The sequence below is a fragment of the Azolla caroliniana genome, unplaced genomic scaffold, assembly GCF_043228905.1.
Source record: "Azolla caroliniana isolate FFs.n. ecotype wild unplaced genomic scaffold, voAzoCaro1.0.p SCAF_10, whole genome shotgun sequence".
Lineage (NCBI taxonomy): Eukaryota > Viridiplantae > Streptophyta > Polypodiopsida > Salviniales > Salviniaceae > Azolla > Azolla caroliniana.
In genome coordinates, this window is record NW_028230445.1 from 16,112,693 (window position 1) to 16,126,410 (window position 13,718).

Below are 13,718 nucleotides of genomic sequence, written 5' to 3' on the forward strand. Positions count from 1 at the left end.
CGGGTGACGGAGTAGCGGATGAGTTTCCGGATGCGGAGCTGTTTCGAGTCACTACGGAAACGGCAGCAGATGAGACGGTGGCACAGGAAGATAAGTGGCTCACAAACATGCACCAGTTTCTGAGCACAAGACTGCCTCCGGAAGAGATGAACCGGGACGAACGGAAACGCCTAGGGGTGCAAAGCCGACATTTCTGCTTACTGCAAGACACACTTTACCACAAGGGCGCGGACGGCATATGGAGACGGGTTGTGCACAGCGATGAAAAGGACCTGATACTGAGGGAAGCCCACTGCGGAGTTGCCGGAGGTCACTATGCCGGAGATGCGACGGCCAGGAAAATATGGCAAAGTGGCCTATGGTGGCCAACGACATTAAGAGATGCGGTACGGTACGCAAAAGAATGTGACCTATGCCAGCGAATGGGCCAGCCAACGGAACAGGCTCGTATGCCACACCAGCCGGTACTACCACTCGAGCCATTCAAGAAGTGGGGGCTGGACTTTGTTGGACCGTTCAAACCACCGACAATGAGAACGGGTAATCGGTACGCCATCGTCGCGACGGATTACTGCACGAAATGGGTGGAGGCCAACACCTTAAGAGACAACACCGCTGCGTCAACGGCGAAATTTCTATACGAGTACATCTGGTGTCGTTACGGATGCCCAATCGAATTAATAAGCGACCAAGGGGGGCACTTTCTCGGCCAAGTAGTGGAAAGCCTGACGACATTCTATGCCGTTGTCCATAAACGGAGCACACCATACTATCCGCAAGCAAACGGGTTAGCGGAATCGACGAACAAAACGCTCCAGAATATCCTCCGGAAGATCGTCAACGAAAACCGAACGGATTGGGATACCAAGCTACATAGCGCGCTTCGGGCATACCGAACGGCATATAAAACGAGCATCCGAACAACACCGTTCCGGTTAGCGTTCGGACTAGAGGCGGTAATGCCGGTGGAATTCCAAGTACCCAGCTTACGGATCCAGCTATGGGAACGGCTGAACGAGAAGGAGTCGGAGGCAATACGGTTAACAGCGCTGTGTGAACTCGAGGAACAACGACTGGCAAGCATCCTGCACTTAGAATTGGAACAACGGCGACGGAAAGCATTTGTCGACCGGCACAGGAAAGGAAATGAAAAAATGTTCGCAATCGGCAAGCCGGTGTTAGTATTTCAGACACGGATGGGCAAGATGCCGTAAACTACGGTTTAGATGGACCGGCCCGTATTGGCTGACACGTGAGTATAATGGGTCCTACCAGTTAGGGACACTTGCCGGCGAAGTGCTAGGCAAATGGGTCAACGGATTCCGATTGAAGCCATATAGAGGACCGATGCATAAGAACCCATTTGAGCAAAGGACCGACACCGGTGAGGAAACGGCAACCTATGAGGGAAATGGCAACCACCAAGACAGCAGAGACGGCGAGCTGGTAACTGGGGAGAATGAGGCCGGTAAGGGTCCGATAGGACCAACGGACAAGTAACGTCACATTAACAGTAAATAAATAAATAAACGAAGTAATCAGGCAAAAGCGAGGAATGAATGGACGAAAGAGCGAGGAGCGAAAAGGTACGTAGTGGGCATTTAAAGCGCCACCATAGGACATAATGCTATTTTAGTACACGACGTGCACACACTCGAAAAAGGCGCCAGAATGCACAGAGAAAAACCATTGTGCGTGGAAACCCTCTACTTTCGCGAACCCAGGAGCACAGAAGCACCAAGGCGCTGCAAGATCATCAGACGAGAACCTACACACAGAGAACCCCCGCCTTCTGAACTATCTCTCTCTCACTCTCACTCTCATCACCAGCCAACCTCGCCACCACAAGCCGACCTCGACACAGACATGGACCCGCAAACACTGTCGGAAGCCGCCAAGACATGGCTAAAGCAACATGGGCTCGAGGGCTTCTTGATGATTATGGAGTTACCGCCACACAAAGAAGCCGACAAGGTGATCAAAGAAATCGACACAGAGGTCATAACGGTGGAGGCGATTCGAGCGTTAACAGGCCTTCCGGAGGGAGGCATACTCACGATTGACAATCCGACCTCGGAGCAACTCATCAGGTATTTTGGTGAGTACTCCCTAGCCAGCAAGGGCTACCGGACACAGGGCGGCGGAGATATGTTGTTCCGCGAGATTGCTCGTGTGCTCCACGAATACAGCCATGTGTACCCTAGACCCCCTGTCATGCCGCAGAACCGGGCAGGGATGATCATCACCACCTATGAAGGGATCAAGGTGGATTGGCCGGTATTGATCGCAGACGGTTTGTGTGCGGCGATCGAGATCGGCAGAGGCAAAGACGGCAAAGAAGGCCGAGACGGACGGAGGATATGGCACGCCGTAACGCAGTGGCTCACCTTGCTTGTGCCACCCGTCCAGCCCAAAAAGCGGGGAAGAGTGGTGGACGGCACCCCAAAGACGGCTTCCAAAAGACAACAGTTGTTGGCCTCTAAGGCCACTAAGGGGAAGGCGGCGGACGCAGAACAGGCGGGAAAGGAGAGCGGCAGCCGGAAGCGGCCAACGGATGTGCAGGAGGAACCACCGGCACGGCCCGTAAAGGTTACACTCCGCCGACCAGTGAATAGAGAAGCGGACCCCTTGGGGGCAAAACTCAATGTCGGGACTCAGGAAGAGGAAATAGAGGAGGAGCCTACGGAGCACCTCCAGCGACGGTCGTCGGCAAGGACCATTGAGGCAATCAGGAAACGTTCGGACCCTCAGACGGAGGGAACACCGGCTCCCCATACTGAGACTCCCACGCCAAGGGAAGAACCGGAACCGGTGCGCATGGCACCGGAATCAGAAGCCCCGGCACCACCGGCAACACCGGCAAGTCCCATCCCGCCAGAGCCAGAAAGGTCAATACAGCCTCCCTCAGCTAACCAAGAAGAAGCGCAAGGGGAACCAAGACACCAGGGTGGTCCACGAGCTGAAACAGAATTTCAACTCGGCGCAATCAGGCGGGACCACCCATCTACAAGCGAGCCCATTTGTCAAACCTCCGTGCAAGCACAACAATGCACCGGTAGCCTGTGGCTCCGGTGGATAGGCGAACAGATTGTCGGAGCAGTGGGGTATATTGAGGCGGAAGAAAGAGTGCAAAGCGAACGGTTGCTCGTCACAACCGAACAACTAGAGCGGCCCGGTCCAAAATCCGGTGCCTTGAAAAAGACTTGGATCAGGTCACAGCAAAGATGGCCAAAATGGCCTTAACGGCAACACAGATCCAATCACCGGTGACTCTGGTAAGTGTACAGAATAAAGAAACGGATCGACCTGTACATACCAATAAGACCCCGGCAACAGAAACCGTTCCGGTGAGAGATGCGGCGCAAGCCCGGGAGTTTGCGGAATTGAGAGATAAACTTGCCGCACAAGAAGCGCTAAGGAGCCATGAACGGGAATTGAAGACAGCGGCCGAAGCCGAATTAAAGAAGACTGCTGAGCACCTCCGCCGGGCAGAGGAGAGCCTCCGGAAAGGCCATCAAGCATACGACTGGCTAAGGGAGGAAAAAGACAAAGTGCTGCAGGAAAAGGACAAGCTGCGGAAGACGGCAGAAACGGAAATTGAACGGCTAAAGGAAGAGCTCCGCCAGCAGAAAGACCGCGAGGACCGGGCCCGTCGACAGATCAACACACGGCTCAAGCAAAAGACATATGATTTTGAGCACCTACACCGGGACTACAAACGGCTGGAAACGGAGCATAAGGAACGGATGACCGAGCTCCAACAGGAAGTTGATCGGGCCGCGACGGCGATCGCCGACGAACGTGCGGAAAATACAAGACGGTTGGACGAGGCGGAGAAGGTCCGGATGGAGCTCCAGAGGCAGCAGCAGGAAGAAAAGGAGAGAGCGTCAACGGTATTGCAGAAATTACAAAGCACATATCAAAGGCAATTGACGCATTACAATGAGCAGGCGGAAGACAACGTCAAAATCATCAAGCAACTGAAGGAGGAACGGCAAGCGGCGGAAATCAAATCGCAATTGGGAACAGGCCAGATTCAGTGCATCCTCCGGGCATGGCTGAATCAGACAAAACGCTTGATTGACGAAAGCTCCGTAAGATGGTGGACAAAGTGGGCACAAAATGCAGCGGAACTCCAATTGCTACGGGCAGACGTGGCAAACCGGCGGAAGGAAGGAGATGATTGTTATACGTTGACTTCCGAGGACTTCACCGCCATACGGGACGAGCTGGCCGACGACTTCCAAGTCCTGGTGGATAAGCAGCTGGCGCAGGTCCGGCAACTCGTAGCTCAGCTAGACGATGATAGGCTGGACACTCAAATCCAGTTTGAAAGCTACGAGCGGTCCCGGGTTCGGGAAGAAAAAGCACGGGAAACGGCAACGGTTAACCTTAGTGATGAGGAACCGCCGGCGGCCGAGGGCCAGCCCGGAACCAGTCAACCGGAGACCACTACGACGGAGGGAGCAACGATGGAGACACCGGTGTTAGAGCAACAAACGGAGGAGCAGCCGCAGCAGCCACCAACGGACCCGTCGCAGCAGACATCAACAGAGCAACAACAACAACAACAACCAATTCCAGATGAACCATTGGAGACTCTCGAACAAAGCATTCTGGATATTTTGGACGAAGAATAGCAAGGGTCGGTTGTGGATTTGACGTATAAGGTACTGTCCAACGGGCATGCCATGTGTTACCGGCCAGCAAAGGAGTCCAGAGTGTGAAACGGGGAGTTATTTAATTAGTGGGAATGGTTGTAAGTAAGCTATGAGTGTGGACGGACGGACCGGAATCGGTATGCCGTTCCGGATCCGGACCGATCCTAAACAGGTGCGGATGGCACCGTTTTGTAATACAGACCGGAAACCTATTTAAAGGCCCGGATACAATGTAATGAACAGCGGTTAATTAATAAAGCTTAGTGTTGTTATCTCTCTGTGTTAATTGTCGTTCTGCATTCATTGTTATATCTTACGCGTGTGATTATTAAAGACGATCATGCTAAGTAACCTAATTAAGTCGGATTAATCGTTGAGTCTAATCCTGTTGCCATAACACCCCTTTGGTGAAGTGTCTTCCGTAGACACCCTGTGTTAGGCCATTGTCCGGCCCTAAGAGTTAACACTCTATTGCGACAATCAAAGTGCCATCCACATTGCTAAGAACGCAGCGTACCATTCCAGGACGAAGCACATCCAGCGTAGGTATCACTGGATCCGGGAGCGAGTAGAAGATCGAGAGTTCGCACTAACGAAGATCCACATGACCGAGAACGGGTCAGATATGCTGACAAAAGTACTGATACCCGACAAGCTGGATGCATGTCGGAAGCGGATCGAACTAGTAAGACATCCCATGCCGGAGTGAAGGGGGAGTTTGTTAGGAAACAGGTCCCTCCGGATGGGAAGTGAGAAGAACAGTGTTGATGAGCAACTCAGCTGAGGCCGAATCCGGATGTGGAGTACCCGGCAACGAAAGACCCGGTGAGAACCGGATGACGAGTACCCGGCAAGGAAGACCCGATGAGATCCAAATGTTGCAGGCCCGGTGAGAACCTCTCATCGGATGGAAGGGACATATATGTAAATATGTTCCAGAGAGCCCACTGGGGCTATATTTGTAAATAGTCCAAAAGTCATATTAGTATAAATATGACCTAGGGCAAACTTAATAGTAATGATGTAGAGTTGGTTGTGTTATTATCGTTGTGGCGATAATTCAGACTGTAACTGCGTACAGAGAAGAGAGAGAGAGAGGAAGAGGTTGTTGCCTCAGTTGTAACCGCCTGGTGGCGAAGCGAGGGAACAAGAGGTCGTTGCCTCTGTGTCCCTTCTTTACTATTTTGTGTGTAGATACATCTCACCACATTCCTGTTTTCTGTGCTTGATCCGACGTCTCGGTTGAGGCCGAGCATAGCTTAAGAAACCGTATTCCTTTCAATTAACAAGGTCAAATCACTTCTCTCTGGCAAATTCGAAATGAAAGACCTGCATGACCTCCATTACTTCCTAGGGATTGAAGTAATTCGAACACTAGTCTGAATAATGATATCCCAACGGCACTACATCCTAAACTAACTCTACAAGTTCGGAATGATGGAATGCAAACCTATGTCTACCCCTCTCGATCGTAATTTCAAGATCGATGCTAACTCCAGCACGGCCGAAATTGTATACTATGTGAAAAAACAAATTTCACTAAGTATTTAAGGAACATGCACGACATACGAGAAAAGAAAATACAAACAGTTTTGAGACGCGTGGTCTTAAAACCTCATTATGAGATTCTAAATCTAGGGCACAAGGCCACATCTCAAAAACGGAGGCACATACAAAAAGAAAGGCACCACAGGCACAACACTCACACATGTATAGATGCAAAGCTGCACAAAGCCCTCAAGCTCTCTCACCTTCTGCTCAAACGCCCTTCCACTCTCACACTCCCTACATAGAAGCTTGCTCTCACTCTCAGTCTCTGTAACGCCACACCTTTTCGTACTCTTCCGAGACAACCATGCCACTTGCTGTGTCCAAGAAGCGCTACACATGGTAGAACGGGCACGGCCTAGGTGGATACCCCAAAGTAGTGGATGCACCCCCCCCCCCCCCCTCCCCCCCCACCCCTCACCTAGAGGCACAGGAAATCAAACATTGCGTTGTCGTAGTGTAAATCGCACACTATAAGAAAATTACATTTTTGGTTCCTCCGGATGGGACGAAGCAGACCCAACAAGAGCCGAATGAAGAAAGTCAGTAAGAACCAGTAAGGAGGACCCAGTAAGGAGACCCAGTAAGAACCAGATCAAGCAGAACCAGCAAGAGCCGGATAAAGAAGGCCGGTGAGAGTCTCTTACCGGATGAAGAGACAAATTTGTAAAATAGAAGAAAATATTTACTACGTGCATAGGGCAGGATTCAAACCATGTACCTCCACGTAGATAAACCCCAACCTTACCATTGTACTAACTTATCCTAAGTGTTCTAAATATAGATTTAATACGTATAAGACCTTTATTTACGCCTACCTTTATTAAAAGGTAATTCATGCATTTTTAGAATGCGTGAATACTTTAATTATAAGAAAAATGTACACCAATAAAAAAATTACTTGTGCACATTTAGTGTGCATGAACACTTTAGAAAAAGCATGAAGCTATGTTTAGCCTCTTCCATCCTTATATAAGGAGGAGAGAAAGATGTATGAGGTTGTTGATTTTTTACAAGGATTGATCAATCTAATATATTCGTGAGATTCACGAGTTTATCATCAAAATTCTCTTTCTTACAATCTAAATATTGATTAAATACACTAAACACGTGGGATTCACAAGATTTATTTCTTGCTTCTCTTTCTACCTATTTCATAACTAGCCTTATATTGTATTCTTCTTTCTCCTAGTCCAACAACTCAGTGGTTCCCACCCGACTCACGCAACGATCCGGAGCCGTAAGGCACGACACAAAGTGGTGAACCCGACGTGAAACCGGGTGACAAGGAGATGGAAAATCAACCGGGGTCTAACAACATGATGGCGATGTTTGAGCGGATGCTACAAGAACAACGCGCAATGTCAGAGATTGCGGTGGCAGTAGAGCGGCTCGTGCAACAGAACGGGCAATTCAACGGGAAAGACGTGTCACGATATTTGCGAGATTACAAGGCGGAAATGCTACGGTGCGGGATTTCGGAAGGACTGCAAATGACATCCTTCAATCGGGTAGCGACCGATGGGCTTCAAGGGAGTATCCACGAGATACGGCAGCAAAATCCGACGTGGGAGGCATTTGAAGACGCGCTAAAGACCACGTTCTCCATCGAGGACTCCTCCAAGGCAACGAGGAGGAGATTTGAAGATTGGGTAAAAACACCGCATAAGGGGATGAAGGTCCTCGATGTATTTTCTTCATTCGAAAGTCGGTTCGGGAGGTTTTCTACGAGAGATCAAGCTATCCTCGCACCGGACAAAGTGATCATGTTCCTACGAGCCGTGGACATTCGGGACCGGAAAGATCTTGGAGTGCTTTTGGAGGACATGACCACTAAGAGTGGCCTCACCAAAACATGGGAAAGCGTGTGGGATATCATCGCGTGATACACGAAGATGGGGCAATGGCTTGCTAATGAAGAAAAGAGGGTTTCAGAACCGATTCCGAAAACAAGATCCGGACTGGAAGACCATCAACCGCGGGCTCAGGAGACTACAACCGAGAAGGGAATCGACGCAACCACGGTGGAGCAGTTGCTGAAGGAGATGGAGAATCTAAAAATCGCGATGGTGAAGAAGTTGGATGACTGTCCCACAAGCTCCAAGTACATGGACCGTCGGTGCATATGGTGCGATAGCACCCAACATGATCGGAGGGATTGCTATGAGCACAAGGAAACGTTACGACGGGATCTTATCTACTACGATGGTGAAAACGTAAGTGTTTGTGGTGTCGAGGTATTCCTCGCGGATGCGTGGAATGAGGCGGGACCTCGGGGGTCTTGTACCGAAGAGCAAGAGAGAAAGGAGAAGGGAAGGGACCCACTAGGTGCGAGCGTAGATCCACAGGGACACGGCCCTTCGACACGAAGACGCGAGCGGGAGACCAACACAGAGAGACACGAAGGTATGTATGTATATATTAACAAAGGCAAACAACAAGAAGCACGAAGTCGGTTACAACCGAACAGGCCGGCGAACAGATGCCGATGCCTGTTCGCAAACTCTCAGAAAGAAAGGAGTAGGTTGGAGGTGCTGCCGGAAGCACTCGGGCATTCCTCAGAGCAGCGTGAGCCTCCCCGAAACCCTGCACTGAAAGAAGCTACGGAGTATGGAAGAGAGAGAAGCCTTCAACCGAAAACCCGACAGCACTTCGTCCTCTCTGATTCCTCGATGATCCCTTCCTCCTCCCCGTCTCCCTCCTTTTATAGGCAAGAAAGGAGTCGTTTCCCATTAACTTCCTACCTACCGAATCTACCTACCTAGGATCTTCTATGTACCCAATTCTCTCTTATGTACAACATAAGATGTTCGTGCATGAAGAGCCGGTTCCTACGTTCCGGTGCACCGATTCCGCTTGTGGACGGTTTTCTTCACGACATCCGCCCCCACCTAACCGCGCATCCACCGGCATGCACCAAATTGAGTTGGGACGGAGAAAACCGGTCCAGCCTTCATTCCCCGCCCGTCGGTTCTTCCTTGGTTTCGGATCGTTCGTCGTCGCGGTCCAGGTTAACCGGATCCGGCTCGTCGTCGTGACGCTTCTTGAACGCTTTGATCCGCTTCCTAGCTACCGGTATCGTCATTCTCGTGCCGTCGAGTTCCGCCAGATGGTACGTCCCGTTGTCGTTGGTACTTTGGACCACGTAAGGCCCGAACCACCTTCTTGCGAACTTCCGTGACGCTCGGTGCTGGTTGTCGAGGCTGCTGTCGTAGACTAGCACCCAGTCGCCTTCCTCGATCTTCTTTGGTCGGAGCCGGTGCGTCCGGTCGAACCGGGCTTTGTTCCTCGTCCTTGCCACCCGAAGCTTTCTCGCGGCCTGTTCCACATCCTCTGGTCTTCGCTCGAGCTGTCGTATGCGGGCCGCCAACAGTTCCTCCCGGCTCATCTCGTCTTTCCAGTCCACGGTTGCCCATGAGGAGATCGTACGTTCCATCGGCATGATCAGCTTCTGCCCAAACATGAGCTCTGCCGGCATGAATCCCGTTACCGAACTATGCGTAGTTCGGTCCGCCCACAACGCGTAAGGCAATAGCCGCGGCCAGTTCCCGACTTGTCCTCCGCATGCCCGAACTAACGCCTTGACGATCGGTCCGTGTCCGCGCTCCACCTTCCCATTCGCCTCCGGATTGTACGCAGTGGTAAGCGAGAGCTTGACTCCCAGCCGGTCGAACAGCTCCTCAGCCTCTTCGGCGTCCAACTCCCCACGATCAGCCACGATCTTCCCGACGCACCCGTACCGGCATATCACGTCCTCGATCAAGAACCGACATACGGCCGCGGTCGTTTTGTTCTGAAGGGCTCGGCCTTCCACCTGGTTCGTCAGATCTTCCCGAGCCAAGACCAGATACCGCATCTGTCCTACTCCCATCGGCATCGTCACCAGGTCTACCATCCATTTGAAGTGGATGGTCGGAGGGTACGTAGGGTGAAGCTCGTCCCGATGTCGGACTATGGAGTGCATCTGACAGCTCTCGCAAGTTGTCACGAACCGATGCACGTCCCGGTACAGTCCCGGCCACCAGTACTTCCCCTTTATCTTCTCGAACGTGGCCCACGTTCCACAGTGTCCAGCCCAAGGGCTATCGTGGTAGGCCGTCAGCAGCTCCTCCTGTTCTTCCTTCATCGCCACCACCCGGAGCGGGACGCCGTTCCTCTTCTTCGGGTGCTTCCATAAGTATCCGTCCCGGAGAAAGAATCGGTATGCTTTCTTCCGGATCCGGTTGGTCTCGTCCCTTGTCCATGACGCATCCGGCGTCATGGTCCTTAAGAACCCACCGATCTGTAGCCACTCGCCGTCGTACTTGCTCTCGTCGAAGCCGTTAAGTGCCGGAGTGCTCGTCCCATCGGTCGTCACGTACGCTGCCTCGAAGAAGTCCACCCCGACTTCTTCGTCCTCCGAAACCATGCCGCCCTCGTCATCAAACCTCGCCCTCGAAAGCATGTCGGCCATGGCGTTGTCTTTTCCGAAAATGTGTCGTATTTCCGGGTCCAGGGATTTGATGTACGCTATCCACCTGAGCATCGCCAGGTCCGGTGTCGCGCATCCGGAAACCATGCCGAGAATTGGTAGGCAATCCGTCTCGATAATCACTTATGTCCCGATCAGGTAGTCTTTGTCGGCCTTTACTGCCGAAACGATACCCCAGAGTTCGCGTTTAACCTGGGCGTACCCTCGTTGTCGCTCACTGAGGACCTTTGCGCCGAATCAGATCGGGAACCGAATGCCGTCCTCCTTTTCTTGGTTGACGACCCATCCGATCCCGGTCAGACTCGTATCCACCGTTATGTATACCGGGGTACCCTTCTCGTAGACAGCCTTCCGGAGCGCCGGTGTTGCTCGTCCCGCCACTCGAATTTTCGCCCCTTCTTCAACAACCCGTATAGCGGTTCCGCAACGTGGGCGTAATGCGGGATCCATATATGGTAGAATGCACATGCCCCCAGGAACCTCCGAACTTCCATAACCGAGCTACAGTCGGTCTTCATCGCGGAGATGGCTTCTACCTTTGCCGAAGACGGCTTCCGGCCATATGGTCCACATAGGTGTCCGACCACCAGGATTTCTGATTGCCCGAAGGCCGATTTCTCCCCGGAGAAGGTGAGCCTCGCACCCTCTATCCTTTGTAGCACCCTCTCGCAGTCGTCGATGTGTGTTGCCACGAATCGCCGGCATCCGTCCGGCCCGAGTGTCTCGTCCTTCCCTTCCACCGGGCACCCCTTGATCGGGATATCGTCTAGAAACGGCATGGTGATGTCCGGGATGCAATCCCTTAGTACTTTGTTCATTGCATTCACCATGTGGGCCACCGAGTTGGTACCCCCTTGTGGCAGGGTACACATTCGCACTAGGCCGAGGGGAGTTCGCATCGTCGTAATGTCTCTGCTCTCCACGGCTAGCTGGAACTGGTCGTACCCCGAGTACAGATCACCGACCGAATAAATCGACCTTCCGGCGAAGGCCTCCGCGAACTCGTCTATGGTCGGTCCAATTCCTGCGTTCCGAATGGTCACTCTGTTGACCGGCTGCAGGTCTTGAATGAAGCGCAATGTTCCGTTTTTCTTTGGTACGGTAAACCATTGGTTCGAGTATGGGGCACTTGACGGTTCGAGAATGCCCATATCGACTTTCTGCCTCAATAGCTCCATCAACTTCGGGATGTGAGCTCTCGGTACTGGAATCAGCTTGAGATTCCACGGCACATGCGGTACCGTGAATATCACCATCGGCTCCACGATTGTCGGGTCTACGCACCCGATCTCTTCCGGTGAGAATGCGAAGGCTTTCCCGTGCCTTCCGAGCATCCTCCGAAACCGGTCTTCCTCTGCCGGCAGTAGGAACCCACCCCCACCGATTTTGAGCTCCCAGAGCGTCCCGTTGGTGGAAGGTGTGTCCTATGCAGACCGGATCTCGCAAACTGGGGTCCGACGCAACCCCTCTAATCCGGGACTCGCTGCCCTCCGGTAAGGGTGCCGCGACTGGCCTTACCTTCCGGTCCACAGTCTTCTACTTCGTGCTAACCCGGGCCGTCCGATCCGGCTCGAGCCCCTGACTGAAGTTCGCGATGACTTCGTACATCTCTTCGGAACATACCGGTATCGTCCGGTCTTCGTTAAGGTCTTCTCCGGCTACCTTCCTCAGCATCCCCAAGGTGTCGTCGAAGGAGACCGCCTCCACGGCTCTGCTGATTTCCTCGTCCGGGCCGAGAACTCCGCACGCTCGAAGTCGCTCCTCTGCCCTTGCCTTTTCTCGGCCAACGATGCCGACTATCATACACCCTCCGTCGTTGGAGAAACAAAAAATTTTACCCATCGTACAAGGTTTCTTCGGTTTCGGTTCTATCGTACAACTGTGGGGTCTTTCCCGAGTGTCCGGACTGTCTCGGCCCCACGCCTTGGCAGCCCTCTCTAAAAATCCTCCCGGTTCTCGCCACCGAGGGATTCACGGTTTCGCTCGTGGTTCGGTCGCACCGTCAGAAATTGGACCGAATGGCGCCCGTCCTGGCTTTTGACCCTCGCGTAGGCCGAACCGTTGTCTAGCACCTTGGTCTCCATCCGCGCCGCCGTGATGTATGGTTCCCCTAATATGACCGGGTGCGAGGACGTCTCCTGTACGAAGAAGTGCTGGTCAATCTCGACGTCGCCGATCTTGACTCGCACGTTCGGGCAGGCCCCGTGCAGTTCCTCGGTGGCGCGCATCGCCGCCCGTATCTTCCACCCGTGCTTGGTGTTGATCGGCCACTTTCCCTTCTTATAGAAGTCCATGGACATCAGGTTTATTTCCGAACCGTGGTCCACCAGTGCCACCACCGGTTCCTGAACATCTCCGATCTTTACCGGGGTCTCCGTGGTCGCTCGGGCCCAGTGCGGCCTTGCATAGTGGCTCTCCGCCCACTCATCTTCCAGCGCCATGTCGTCGATGTGCGACGTCCGCACCTCCACCGGTCTCTCCGGTTCTGTCTCCGTCGACAGCCTCTTCCGCTTCACCAAGTCCACAATGGAGTCGTGGAACTCCTTCTTAGCGATCCCTAGCACCTCCCGCAATGGCAGCTCCACTTTGTTGTCGAGGATCCGTTCTTCTAGGACCTTTCATAGGTCCGTGGTCCTTTCTATTTCCGTCCCCAGTCGGTATCCGCCCTTCCTGGGGTTATCTTGCGCGCTGGACCCACCGGCATCGTTCCGTTGTTGCCCGAATCGGGTCTCGTATCGTTGTGAGGGCCCGGCCGCTCCGGCTTTCCCCACTCGTTTGTCTTCTACCAGAGCCTCGTAGTTCCGGCAGGCGGCTTCTACGAAGCCCGTCTTCTCCTCGACCGGGTCGCTTCACCCGGTTATTTCCCGGACCCGTCTCTCAGCGCGGTCCGCTTCATCTTTCCTCAGCCGTGCGCCGGCGAGGCCTTCCAGCATTGCCGACCAGAATCCGTCTTTGCTCTCCTTTCGGGCCTCGCTGCCCCCGACCCGAATGCCGGCCGACGCCGAGTAGTGGATGGCCTCCACGTGTCGGGCCGTTGC